Source organism: Protopterus annectens, chromosome 1.part0, assembly GCF_019279795.1.
Source record: "Protopterus annectens isolate FY-2018-M chromosome 1.part0, PAN1.0, whole genome shotgun sequence".
Taxonomy (NCBI): domain Eukaryota; kingdom Metazoa; phylum Chordata; order Ceratodontiformes; family Protopteridae; genus Protopterus; species Protopterus annectens.
Genome location: NC_056725.1, coordinates 397,145,117 through 397,160,479, shown reverse-complemented (window position 1 = coordinate 397,160,479; position 15,363 = coordinate 397,145,117).

Below are 15,363 nucleotides of genomic sequence, written 5' to 3'. Positions count from 1 at the left end.
CAGGTTGCTGTGTATTTTACACTCCGTCTAGAAATACGACCTGATCATGTAACATAAAAATTAGAATTGGATCTAGCAATGGGGACTGTCTTTAAGGAATGTTCAACTTTAGGGACACCTAGGACATTATCAGGAATGGGAATGGGTACTGAGACATGTTCTTCAACAGGAACATTGTCTGGGTTGCTCTGAGATCTAGAGTCTGTATCACAGGTATGATGCTGTAATATCAATTAAGAGAATGGAAAAAGATGGCTGTGGTTTCTTCTGCATTTTATACCCTGAGATTCCACGAAGTATGATCTCAGCTCAACACATATACCTCTCACTTGACCAATTCGATCAAAGCCTTTCTCCGTTTGCATCCGCACTGTCTCTCCTTCTTTCAAAGGACAAAGAAATCTGCTTATTTGATCATAGCTGGACTTCTGGAAGGAACACTTCTTAAATAGTTGGGCTTTGATTGCTCTGTTGTTTTTAGCATTAGATACCAACAAACTAACTGATTGACAAGGTTGTTATAGTTTGCCCAGATAGAAGCCTCTGAGCTGGTGAGCCAAGTAGGTTGTCACAGGGTATATTTCTGAGATGAAGTAAATTCAAGAAGATATCAGTATTACCACACTTTGAAGTCTCTAGTAATTACTTTGCACTCTGTACTGCATGTTCAACCAGGCCATTTGACTGTGGGTATTCTGGACTGCTAGTAATATGGATAAGGTCCAACTCCTTTGCAAATTTCTGAAATAATTGACTGGTAACCTGGGTATTGTAGTCAGAAATAAGTTTGTGTGGACTACCATGGACTGAGAAATGATGTTTCAACTTATTAATAACAGTACTGGATGCTAGGTTAGTTAACAAATTAATCTCAAACCAGTTCGAATAAGAGTCTACCAACACTTAGTAATGCTAATTACGCCACTCAAATATGTCAATGGCTATTGCTGACCAAGTTAGTTCAGGAAATTGGCTTAGCTGAAGCGGCTCTTTTTGCAAATGCAGCTTAATACTATTACATACTGAAAAAGATGAAAGCACTTTATCAATATCTTTTGACAGAGATGGCCAAAATACTAGTCTTCTCCCCCTTCTTTTGGTAGCTTCAAAATCTGGGTGGCCACAATGCAAAATCAGAATGTATTCATGTTGCGAGGAAGTAGGAACAATAAGTTTAAGACCTTTGAAAATGATACTGTCTTCTATTAGCATCTCATCTCTGTACGCAAAATAAGGTTGCACTTCTGGCAGCACACAAGATTGCTTTGACAGCCGTCCAACATTGATGAAGTGGTTGAGCTTCTGCAAAATTGGATCAGTCTTTGTATGATCTCTCAGCTCATCAAGTCTCATGGCAGAAAAATGATGTACTTCCATGACATCGAAGTCAAAATTGTCTTCATCAGGCTATTCTGTGGTATTTCTGGGCGGGTCTATATTACAAGACCAAAGACGCATTCTTTCAAATGCGTCTTGGTCGAACATAAAAGGCTGAAAATGCAAAGTATCGAAGCGGCTGTTAAGCAAATTCTTTCCCTGGGAAAGAATTTGCTTGGCCGCTTCAGTACTTTGCCGTTTTTGGCACTGTAGTGCGGTCTCGGTGTTCGTATATTTAGGTGGGGGTGTGTGGGGGCAAAGCCCCCCACTTAATGTATTGTTTGAACTTGTGTTTTTATTTTATTTTTTTTTTTGTTGGAACAGCGATTGTTTTCCCTTGGAAAAAAATCACTGTTCTGACACCTCAACATTGTAAGCTTTCGCTTACATATGGTTGATTAATCACCGTTTTCCTTTTTAAGCATTCGGTGGTCTAATATAGACCCTTTCTGGGTGATCTGGATGAGGTATCAGCCAGTTAAATAAGTTTGTCTTTTGTATAGACCATTTTAAAGTTGTATTTTTGTAATCTGAACATCATTCTTTGTAGTCTTCCTGGTGCTGTATGCATAAGCTTCTTTAAAATAGTGACTAGAGGTTGATGATCAGTTTCAATCTGGATATCTCAGCCATAAATATAATCATGGAACTTTGAACATGCGAACACAATTGCCAAAAGTTCCTTCTCAATTTGAGCATACTGCATTTCAGTTTGGGTAAGAGTTCTAGATGTATAGACAAATGATTTGCCTTCTTGAAGAATAACTACACCAATATCAAACTTTGAAGCACCACAGAAAAGAATTACTGGTTTGTGGACATCATAGTATCCCAGTGTAGGTGGGTTGGCCATTTTTTCTTTGAGGTTATCAAATGCTTTCTGTTGCTGTTCCAGCCATCACCAGGCAACATTTTTTGCATGTCAGCTCTCTTAAAGGTGCTGATAATTCACTAAATTCAAATATAAACTTGCCCAAATAGTTAACCATACCAAGGAAATGCTGTAGGGCTTGGACATTGTCTGGAGCTGGCATCTCAGGAATTGCTGCTTGTTTGGAAGTGTCTGGCCATAAGCCTGTCCTGGAAAAGAAATGACCTACATAAGTAACTTCTTGAAGTCTGAATTTACATTTTAGAGGACTGAACTTCAAGTTCACTTCACATGCTCTGTCCAGAACTTTCCTGAGGTTTCTGTCATGCTCTGTTTCGCCATTACCACCAGTTAGTAAATCACCCACTATTATAGCACACAGATAACCCAAAAACATTTGCTCCATTGCACACTGAAAGACTTCACTGGCAGAATTTATTCCAAAAGGCATTCTGAGAAATCTGTATCTACCAAATGGTGTACTAAATGTAGTCAGTAGTGAAGATTTGTGATCAAGCATTACTTGCCAAAATGAACTCTTTGCATCCAAGTCAGAAAAAAACAGTGGCATTTGGCATGAGGGCAGCGACCTCCTCGACTGTACACATAGGATGATGAGGTCTCTTTAATGCTTTGTTCAAGTCTCTTGGGTTAATGCATATTCTGATTTCAGCTGAGCTTTTCTTATGTGAAACTACCATGGAAGACACCCACTCATTAGGTTATGTGACTGGACAAATCACATCTTGCTGCACAATCTTATCTAAGTGGACCTTAACTTTGTCTTGCATAGCTGTTGAAACTCTCCTCACTGGTCTGCTACTGGACTAACCTCTGGTTCTACTTTCATGGAGTACACAACTAGAAGTTTGCCTAGCTTGTTATCAAAAACATCAGCATACTCTGACAAAATATCATCAGTGAAGCTGGAACTAGGACATGTGCTTAGATGATGGACTTCTTTGGTAAAATAAAGCAGATTAATTCTTAAACTGTCTCTAAGACCTAATAATGATGGCACAGATCTTCTGACTACATAAAATTGCAAGCTGTAGCTGTTCCCAGCTGAATGCCATGAACACACTACTGAGTCTTCGGTTTGAATATCTTCACCTCCATAAGCAGCAAGCTTCACACAATTAGCCAAATTAAGTTGTTCACCAGCTCCTACTCTAGCAAATGTTTCTTCTGATATAACATTACACTTTGAATCAACGTCTACTTTGAGCTCCATGGGTTTACCTTTGATCAAGACAGTACAAAACACTTTGTTCTTTGCCAACAAATCTACTGAATTAATCTTTTCACTGACCACTGATACACCATCTACATAGAAAGTAGGGTTGCAGCTTTCTACATGACCAATTTGCTTTTTTGAGTGACCATTTTTAATAACTAAATGAGGCTTGTTTGATTTACAAAAACTTTTGAAGGTGGTTCCATTTTTTACACTTGTGGCATTGCTGACCAAATGTTAAGCACTTCTCTCGTTTAGATTCATGACTGGTACCACAATTATAACAATTAACAATAAAACTCGACTTGGGTTTTGCTGACTCACCCTTATACTGCACTGAATGCCCGTTTTGCTAAGCTAGTCTTAGAACTTGCTCGAAAGTTATGGATCCTCCCTGGAAAACTTGAAGGGGCTGCAGCTGCCATGTGCTTATGCCTGTTTCTGCTAGCCACATGCTTCATGCTGACTATGCTTGCTCTAGAGGCTGCTGAAACCATGCTCTTATCACTTGCAAGCATACTCATGTGCCTTTCTGTAAGCTCATGGATTTGACAAATCTCTGTAGCTTTGCTCAACGTTAAATCACTGTCACAAACCAAAATCATTCTTATTGCAGCATTATTAGCAGCACACACAAGCCTGTCCTTTATCAACTCATCTTTCAAATCACCAAATTTGCATGTTTTAGCTTTATTTCTCAAGTCAGTGATATAAGCTGCAAAAGTTTCTCCTGGCTTTTGGTCTCTTGTATAAAATAGATTCCTCTGTAATGTAATATTTGTATGGGGTTTGCACATTTCTCTAAATTTACATGTCAGGCACCCAGAACCCTCTCTTGATTCTGCCTGTACAAAAATATGTCAGTTTCCCCTGCTCCTGCATACATTGCTGGTGCATACACAAATGAATGGTCTCTTTCAATGGCTTTTGACCCCGCTAAGTTAAGTAAGATAAATGCCCTTGTATGTGCATCTTTGTCAGAAAAAAGCTGCTTGTATGAAAATATCATATTCCTGCTCAAATACTCTCCAATTTTCTGCAATATTGTGATCAAACACAAGTGGACTAGGTCTGTGAAATGTGTCAACCATATCAACACACAGTAATGAAGGTGCTTGAAATTATGCAGGAACATATACATAGATATATATGCCAGAAATATATGCCAGAACTTGTACCTATGCCCAATAGCACAACCAACTCTTTGAAATAACTCGACTTTGCCAAATAAGTCTCCATATCACAATAACACATTAATATCACTGTACTTTGTAAAAATACCCTTTATCAGTATAATAAATACTTTGAAATGACTGTACTCTGTAAATGAACTATACGTAGCACAAGAAACTCAGAGTAAGAAATACTTCAAAATGATTGCACTTTGTAAATGAACTATATACAGCACAAGAAACTTTTCAAAATAGCTGTACTTCATAAAATACCTCCGTACAGTGTAAGAAACACTTAAAAATGGCAGCACTCTGTGAATAAATGTACACAGCACAAGAAACATTTTGAAATGACTGTACTTTGACCCACTTTGCAAAACAACTGCACTTTGTACACAGTATACTCTATGAAATAATTACACCATAATAAAGCATACACTGCAAACACTTTGCACACTTTGAGATACTTTGAACATCTTTAGTTATATTTGGAATGGCTTTGATCAATGAGAAATAGTAGCTTATGCCAAAACATGGGGCAGGATTCATGTAGCCTCCGTGTAAGAGTTATAACTCATACACGGAGGCTGCAGTTAAACGGAGTGATGTCAGCATGCTTTGCATATTTATGACAGCATGCTGAATCACACCTAAGGCTAACACGGTCCATGTAAGACAGTAGGGGGCGTGTCCGTAGGCCGAGCCCTGTAAGTGGACACACCCCCAGAAGAGGAAAAGTGCCCAAAGTAAACACCCACGACAGAGTCCACGGAAATGTGAATAAACAGAACACAACACATGCCCCCACAGACTATGAACAGAAAACATATAAATAAACATGTTATATATTTTTTTAAATTGTAAAAATGTTTAACCGTGAGTGCGCTCATTTGCGCGGGCGTGGCCGTAGCGCAGCTACAGTTAGCAGTCAGTGGAAAAGCATATAAGAACTAATTATGCAACATAAGCCAGGAAGCAATAGCGTAGTGGTAGAGATGTTGGCTGAAGAGCAGGCATTCATGGTTTGAGCCCCCACAACACCAATTTTTATTTTTAGCAAAATAAGCACGAAATAAGTCCCTGACAAATATGTACACATAAAACCACATTTTATGTAAAATGTAATGAAATAGCCCATTTATATTGAAGAAATGTGAGGTAACAAAAGAATAAAAAATGCCAGATGTGCCCATAGCTGAGCTACAGTTTAACAGGGTGAGTGCATCTGCCCGTAGATGAGCAGTGGTTTAACTGGTGCAAAATGAGTGCCCGTAGCTGAGCAGTGGTTTAACATGCTAAATCTATGTGCACCTAACTGAGCTGAACGTAATATGCATGCTGATAGCCAAATGAGGCTTAAACCAGCGTACCCCGTTTGCGCGGAGCTGTGCTCCGTGCAAACAAGGTAACCGACGGGCAACGTTGAGCAAGCCGTATCAAAACTGCCTTTACACAGACACACTCCTCAGCATGTCTAGACAGTCATGAAAAATAAAAAGCAGTGGACAGGTTTGAACCCAGGATACTATACACCATAGTCAAGGTACCAAACCACTAAGCCATGACAGCAGTACCTAGAAATGTAATAATAGCTAATATATAGGAATGAATACAAACTGGAGCATGACAATGCAGGTTTACTGAAGTTGATACAATTCCAAAATGGCCAATCACAGATATGTGCGGGAAAAACAGAATATATAAGTCCCATACGTGGGAATACACAGAATAAACGATTGTAGAACGGAACTGCAGGCAGAATGACAGGAGAAGGAGAAGGTAGTTGCTTTCGAGCACAGAGGTGGGGCATTGAGGAGTCCAGGTACATGGTCTGGCTCCTAGTCCACAATCATGAGGCCCAACTCATGCAGGGCCAGGTCCTCTGGGGAGCATACAGGGCTGAGGCATGGGACTGGCTGGCTCATGATCTCACCAGTGCCACAGGGATTTCAAGGACTGGTGAGGAGGTCCGTCACCACCATGCGGACCTGAAGAGACGCAAGCAGGACCAACTGAACCTTTGGATCCAGGTGGCCCAGCAAACACCCAATGCCCCACTACTGAGTAAGTTACATTTAATTATGTATGTAAGAAATTAAACTAGCTGATATTATGGAGATGTGTATTCCAATATTACTTAATTTATATTACACCTGCAGGTGTCCGTTCTGCGAACCGCAGAGCCTATGGCGATAGGCTGGTGAGGTTGCGCCACCAGGCAGGTCAGTAATCCACTACCAGTAATTGTAAAGAAATATAAAAGTATGACAATCAGCAAAAGAGTGCAGTGTAGTCACTAAGGAATAAAATGTGCAAGTAACAGTGTGAAAGTGTCTGCAAGTATTGCTTGATTACAAAAGTGTGTTTCAGCCTGTAAGTTAAACCGAAAAATGAAACTGTCTGACATAAATTCTGAAATAAAAATGCCCCACCTGTAAGAAAATAGTACACAACCTGCAGCAGGCTGAAAAGTATAGCTGCAGAAGATGATGAAATCACGTGTGAAATATATCCCTGTTGAAATACTGAAACATGACAGAAGTGAGACTGTTGGAAAGGATTGTAATAACTACAGGTAAAACATGTCAATAAAGCCTAGAAGTAAGTACCATCCTGAATAGTAAAATGAAAGCAAGTGAGAGAGTGTGAGAAAGTGTCATGAAACCAGCAATACAGTAGTAATAACCCCTGAATAAAGTATACTGCAGTCAAGACAGAATGAAATGTATGTGAGAATCAAAACCAAACAGCGAAATCTGTTCAAAGTGTTGCTGCATCTGGAATGTGTATCCCAAAATCTGGATATGTTGCTCTCAGTCTGCAATATGCAGATAGGATGATTGTCTGATATACCAAACATCCACACTTGTCTACAGCTATATAAAGCAAATGTAGCAGGATGATGTAGCTGAACAAAGCTAGAAATTAATGTGTATGAAGAACAATAAAATGTATATTGATGTTGCAGTAACAGTCCTATCACCAAGTTGAAATAGTTATCATATAGGAAACTGTAGTTAGAACAGTAGTGTGTATATATCTGTAGCTATTAGAAATGTACAGCATATATATTGGTATTTGAAGGTGTTAATATTATTTTCTTCACCCCACCCTATAACCACATATAACACATTCCACGTGAAAATGGTATGTGCAATCACAATTAACACCCCTGGACGTTTGTCATGTTGGGTCATATATATTTGTATGTACCATGATGCATCTGCCCTGTTCATACATCCAAACCTGATGGCCTGTTGCCATCAATTAACCCTGCATGTTGTTGGACTGTGTATTGCTGTTCAAATTATGCATGTGTTATGCACGCTGTTCAATGGTGTGAATATCTGGGTGTTTGGTTAATGGGAATACTAATGCATGCTGTTACAACTAATTGTGAATGGTATTATATGTCACTAACCCAAACTCTCATGACATAATGCAAAACATAGGATGACAGGGAAGGCGGGTTCCAGCGGACCCACCTCTCCCACCTCAGCTGGCGAGTGCACCTGGCACTAGTGCCGAGTCCGGACCCTCCTCCGGTGGCCCTGTGCCACCTGCGGGTGGAAGCGCTGCAGGGGATGGGGCTCACCCCCCCTCTGCAAGTGTGGCCAGAGGAGAACCACCACTCACCCTCCGTAGCGTCTGGACTGTGGTGCGTAGGGAGATTCGGGACTCTGTTCTCAAGCCCCTACGCCAGCTTGAGGCATGGGTGGTACAACTAATGGGCATGCCTGTTGCCCGGCCTACACAGCCCCCAGCACAGCCCCGTCCTGGGCAGTGAAGGAACAATAGCAACTGCCCATGGGTGGGGATATCAGTTCCACTGTTGCCATCTGTGGGCTCATGGACTCTGGATATCCAAACCTCCGTCCTCGTCAATTGTGTAACCCCCCCCACACGTGTCATACACCACCCCTGTATGCGTCTTGCTTGTCTTGTCTGTTTACCTACCCAACCTACCTCCCCAGCTGTACCGACTTCCTTCACCTGACATACCACTCTCACCTGAAAAAAAAAAGGGCACTCTGTACCCACAAAAAAATTACGCCCCATACATAGCTGCCCATTCCGCACACATGTCCGCTGGACATGGAATCTATCAATTACAATTGGCTGTACAACAAGTATTATTGTTGTCCTGACACCTGTCTCAGGGGTGGAAGGTTTCAAATGTCACACCAAATTACATACATATGCACAGCTGTTGCTGATGAAGAAATGGGCAGCTATGCGCCTTACCTAAATCCTTCCTGCAAATCCCAAGCTTGTTTCCCTACTGTCTTACCCTATTTGTGACCCCTTTTCACCACTTTCCTGACTCCCCATTTTCTTTTCTTTCAAAGAAAATAGTGCGGGTGTGCGCCAGAGTAAGCACTGTTAAGCGGTTGTAAGCGGTTGTAAGCGAGTGTGCGCTTGTGTGCGCGGAGCTAACCGCCAGTGCGCATGCGTGAGCTCCACGCAAACCAGCGCTAACCCAGTTACAACTGCTTAAAAGTGCCTTAGTCACTTTGATTGACAGGTCCTGTACTCAGTTCAAAAGCAAAATAAAATCCCACTGTTAGTCTCGAACCCAGGACATTGGAAACACTCGTCTGCATGACCTACCACTAAGCCACGACTCTTATACAAGAACATTGTGCTAAAATAAATATAACATGTAATAGTAGGGATGAATGTAAAGGGAATATAGGATGTGTAGTACCCAAAGCATGTCATTTAGAATTACTGTCAAAACTACTGGACTCCCATAATAGTAGTGTGTGAACAGAAACAGCCATGCTAGTTGGTAGCTTGTAGGTAATAATGTCAGTTAATGTACATATATAAATGCATGTATATGTACACACATATATATATATATATATATATATATATATATATATATATATATATATATATATATATATATAAATATATATCTATATATAGTTGTAGGTGTCATTGTGCATACACACTTACTACAGGGAACAGGAGAGAGGAATGTAGAAATGTGAATCTACAACACAGCCTGAACCATGAGAGAGAAACTAACCTTTACACTCACAGAACAGTGTCCACAGCATACCAGCATGGTCCCCGCCCTTACAATCTGAAAGGGCAACGCCTATCTCACATACCCTTTTATAGCACTGTCCTGAAATCACAGTGAGAACTGCAATCAGTACACAACTGGCTGTATGCAATTAGCAAATGCTGGCTTACAATTGGTGCAGAGGCCAAGGTGCACTGATTATGGCCTATAAAATCCTCTATAATCCGGACAATACTCCTGCACTTCAAATATTATCACCCCCTATAACAATCCTAGACCGCTTCGATCCTCTAACAAACTACTAATTCAGACTAGCAAAATTGATAACACAGCCGGTGATTCTCTCTTTGCAAACTCTGTAAGTAGATCCTGGAACTCACTTCCAGCTGATATTACCTTACTTTCCACCTTAGGTCAATTTAACACTAGACTCAAACAACATTTGTCACTTAACTGGCTATGTCAATGTATCAAGCCTGGCTAACTCGAATGTGTAAAATCTGTTAACCAGTTTACTGTGTAATTTAATTTAATCCTGACTTGTGCTCAGGACTAACTTTAACCTGTGGAACATGTTTAACTTGCTTACTTATGTAATCTCTGTAAATAATCTGTTTGTAATATGTAATGCTGGTATTATGTAATGCTGTATCTGCTTACCCTTGGAGCTTTTCTCCCCGGGCCTCCGCTGAAAATGGACATGCATCCAGTCGGACTATTCCGGTCAACAAATGTAAGATAAATAGATAAATAAATAAAAAATATTACAGTGACTACAATACAAGTCAGACATTGACACGCACTGACAGCATGCTGAACACACTGGGGCATACGTGGGGACTCAGAATAGCATCCTGCCTGAGCATCACACACCTCCGCAGCTGGCACACAGGCATATGTTCCATCAGAACAGAGCACATGCCACACATGGCACACACATCTCGTGTGCCATACACTCACAGCCTGTAGGGCAACACAACACACCTGCTACAGAAGTGGCAGGTACCTGTCTTGGGTGCTGCACTGGGGTCCCGCTCAACAGGCTGTATCTGGTGAAGGTCACAGTGATATGCCTCAGGGGCACTATGGTCCACCACAGAACACATGCATACAGGTCAGTCAGAGGCATGGACACATATGACTCACTCATTGACCATGCCAGTATGGCTGACCTGAGACATACCTCCCTGGACTACATAATAGGGAACATAGAATGGATCTCTCAGCATGTGGCACAGGCCAGTATGAGCCTGATCTTGGTTGCCAACATACCCTCATCAGGTATGCTACCACTATATGTCGGAAGGGTGTTGTATGTCTATATTATGCTCAGTCTCCACTGTCATTCATAGGGTATCCGCTGGCTGTCAATGTGTGCTTACATGCTAGGGAAGCCACAATGATGTGCAAGGGTCATCTTGCACGTGCCACCCATGGCCAGATGTATAATGGCAAAGCTCCTTGGTACACACATACTGCCTTATGCTGCAGGACATGGTTTACATAGCCACCTCCGTGTTTATCACACAGGTTAGGACACTAACAGTGCTGCTACACAACAACAGCAGTGTACACCGGAAGATGCATGCACCAGACACTGTCCTCAGCACAGTGAACTGCAATGTCTGTGCAGTACCAGATTCCTGATTCATGGCTCACAGGTGTTACCCATCACTGACAGGTTATGCCCCATACCATGCCTGTCGTCCCCTACACATGTAACACACATGGACAGGGGGGTGGTATCTCAAGGTACCACAGATACACACACCTCCAGGTTGTTGGCACAGCACAAAGCATCAGGGCCTAATCATGTGCAGCTAACAGTGTGTCAGACTGCCATCTGGTTCATAGCCTGGCACACACAACCCTCCCATACACAGGAAGACCACCTATCCTCCATAACAACACTGGCAATATGACAGTCTCAAGAACTGTGTTTATATGGCTGGACTGCATCCAGCCAAACATTGTGCATGAGTATTACTGTAGCTACAACACACTAGTTGAAGGGTTCACAGCATGTGGTCACTGAATTGCAGTGGAATGACATGTTACCACTACCACAACAGGTGGGAACATGCAGCACCTGTACATCGACTACATGTACACTATATGGCCCAGAGCAGATGTGTATCCCCTGCTGTAGGTATTTTACCATATACACCCACACTATATAGAGACATACCACGTGCGGACCCTGCACAGTAAGAGACAGTCATATTGGTATACATTGCAAATACCATTTATCCACTCGAGGCATGTGTCAGACATGGTAACTACTGCAGGTCACAGGTATTTATGTGTATGTGTCACACACATACATCATGTGTGCAATGCCATTGCTGGTTTAGGCAATGGCATGCATTATGTACAAAGACCCACACAAGGTCATACTGTGTGACACAACCACACGTGGCAGTTGTGGGTTACCAAAACATACCTATCTGTACTCTGACAATGATAATAGACACAGTAGCAGAGCGCACTATTGGCATTACTAGCCAACTAGCCCTGTTTGGCTTTGCTGATAGTGTGGTGACATCCCCTGTGTTTACTGGGGGAATATGCAGCATCTGGTGTATTGTAGTATTTGCCAAAAGGCTCTGTTCTTTCACGCTTGCATTTACACACACCCTACTACCCCCACACACACGCACACTTGCCATTTGCAGGATTCATTTCCCTACCTAAGTCATGACACGTGAGAGAGACACATTAGCAAAGCGCACTACTCGGATTATTAGATAGTCTCTCTTCTCTGGCTGTACTTATAGGGTGCTGACATCAGTATTTTGAAAGGGTAATGTGCATCAGGTAGTGTGATCTCCTGATTGCCAAAACTAACATGTTTTTTTATGCGGAAATGCACACACGCAAACACCCCACATCCAAACACACACACATGCTATTTACAGGTTTTAAACTCCTACCTAACTACATTACGACACTCTGGAGAGACGCATTAACAGAGCATGCTGTTCGCATTACTGGAAGGTTTCCCTTCTCCTGCTGTACTTATAGGGTGCTGACATCATCTGTGTTTAGAAAGGGGAATGTGCATCCTGTAGTGTGTTCTCCCAGTTGCCAAAAGGGACATTTCCCTCACACGAAGTTGCACACACACTAACCCACCTCATCCAAACACACACACATGCCATTTGCAAGATTCAAACCACTATCTAACGACACTCGAGACGGACACATTAGCGGAGCACGCTATTCGCATTACTCGGAGGCTTCCCTTCTCCTGCTGTACTTATAGGGTGCTGACATCATCTGTGTTTAGAAAGGGGAATGTGCATCCTGTAATGTGTTCTCCCAGTTGCCAAAAGGGACATTTCCCTCACACAAAATTGCACACACACTAACCCCCCCTCATCCAAACACGCACACATGCCATTTGCAGGATTCAAACCACTACCTAACTATGTTATGACATTCGAGACAGACACATTAGCAGAGCATGCTATTCGCATTACTGGGAGGCTTCCCTTCTCCTGCTGTACTTATAAGGTGCTGACATCATCTGTGTTTAGAAAGGGGAATGTGCATCCTGTAGTGTGTTCTCCCAGTTGCCAAAAGGGACATTTCCCTCACACAAAATTGCACACACACTAACCCCCCTCATCCAAACACACACCACTTGCAGGATTCAAACCACTACCTAACTATGTTATGACACTCAAAACAGACGCATTAGCGGAGTGCACTATTTGCATTATTGGGTGGTTTATTTTCTCCTGCTGTACTTATAGGGTGCTGACATCATCAGTGTTTAGAAAGGTGAATGTGCATCCTGTAGTGTATTCTCCTAGTTGGCAAAAGGGATACTTATTTCAAACAGTCTTGAACACACACTAACCCCTCCACACACACTGAGCATGTACAGGATTCAAAACCCTACCTAACTATGTTATGACACTCAAGACGGACGCATTAGCGGAGCGCGCTATTCACAATACTGAGAGGTTTCCCTTCTCCTGCTGTACTTATAGGGTGCTGACATCATCAGTGTTTAGAAAGGGGAATGTGCATCCTGTAGTGTGTTTTCCCAGTTGCCAAAACTAACATGTTTTTCATGCGGAAATGCACACACACAAACACCCCACATCCAAACACACACACATGCTATTTACAGGTTTCAAACTCCTACCTAACTACATTACGACACTCAGGAGAGATGCATTAGATGAGCACGCTGTTCGCATTACTGGAAGGTTTCACATCTCCTGCTGTACTTATAGGGTGCTGACATCATCAGTGTTTAGAAAGGGGAATGTGCATCCTGTAGTGTGTTTTCCCAGTTGCCAAAAGGGACATCTCCCTCTCACACACACAAACCCCACTCACACACACACACTGAGCATTTGCAGGATTCAAACCCCTACCTAACTATATTATGACACTTGAAGGAGACATATTAGCAGAGCGCACTATCCGAATTACTGGGCATCTGTTCTGCACCTGTAGTATTTATAGGGTGCTGACATCTTTATTTCTACAGAGGTATGTACATGTAGTACTACCTGTCAGGTGGGGGATAGCACATATATGCATTTGCAGCCACCTACGTCAGGGTCAGATATGCACATCGCACTGGCAGGTTATGTTCTATACCATGCTTTGGGACCACAGGACCTGTAACACACAACACAACCAGTCCAGAACACCACACCCACATCCAGGACACACACTTAGCTTCCCTGGGAACAGTGTCAGGATATGCAGGTGTTCACATACACCATTCCAGTTGTTAACATCAGGTACAGGCATATTGTGTGTGAGAACTACTCAGGCCTCTACCACTTTACACTACAGCCACTACAATTTGTGGGTCCATGTGCTATGGCAGAACCACACACCACAGCCACATGGGGGAATACATATTGCACCTGTCCATCTGCAATGTGGGTACTCACTGTTCCACACCAGATGTAGACCACCATTGTTGATATCTGACCATACCCACCTTTCCCTGGACATCCATATCCCATCTCCACCCGCAGGCAAGGTTGTCACTGCACACAAACTGTATTTAGCACAAGCAGACTCTACACTTGTGTAGACTGGGGTGGATGACTTCAGAGGACCCATGCTGGAGGACTATACTGGCCACTCAGCATAATCCTTGACAATTGCATTCTATGAGCATGTGTACGGTTTGCATTGATCATGCTATCCCACATATACCCATGACTGCTCCACAACAAGACACCTGTCAGCTGTACACCAGCCATATATGCGCCGTACAACACACAGAGTGACTTAATACATTGCAGAGCTGTAGCCCACAGAGGGAAGACATCTGTGAACAGTTCCAGCATGGCACTTCATTCACACATACTCATTACAACACAGTGTTGACAGTGGAATCGTCCAGAGAATGCAGATAGGGCTCCCCTCAGTCTTTTATTGATGGACACCTACTGTCAGAGATCCTCAGCAACCCTCTCACAGCACACACTGACAACATGGCTGTGGCTTAGCACATTCAATCCCTGGGACCTCCACGGTGCCCCTACTTGACAGAGGCACAGCTCACTAGCCTCACATGTTGCCTTCTGTGACCTACTTTACAGTGGCACAGTAGCCTACTATCCTGGGGATGCAGATGCCAAGCACACTCTGGCTGAGCTGTCATTCCCTAGGGCAACAAGCCTAGTAT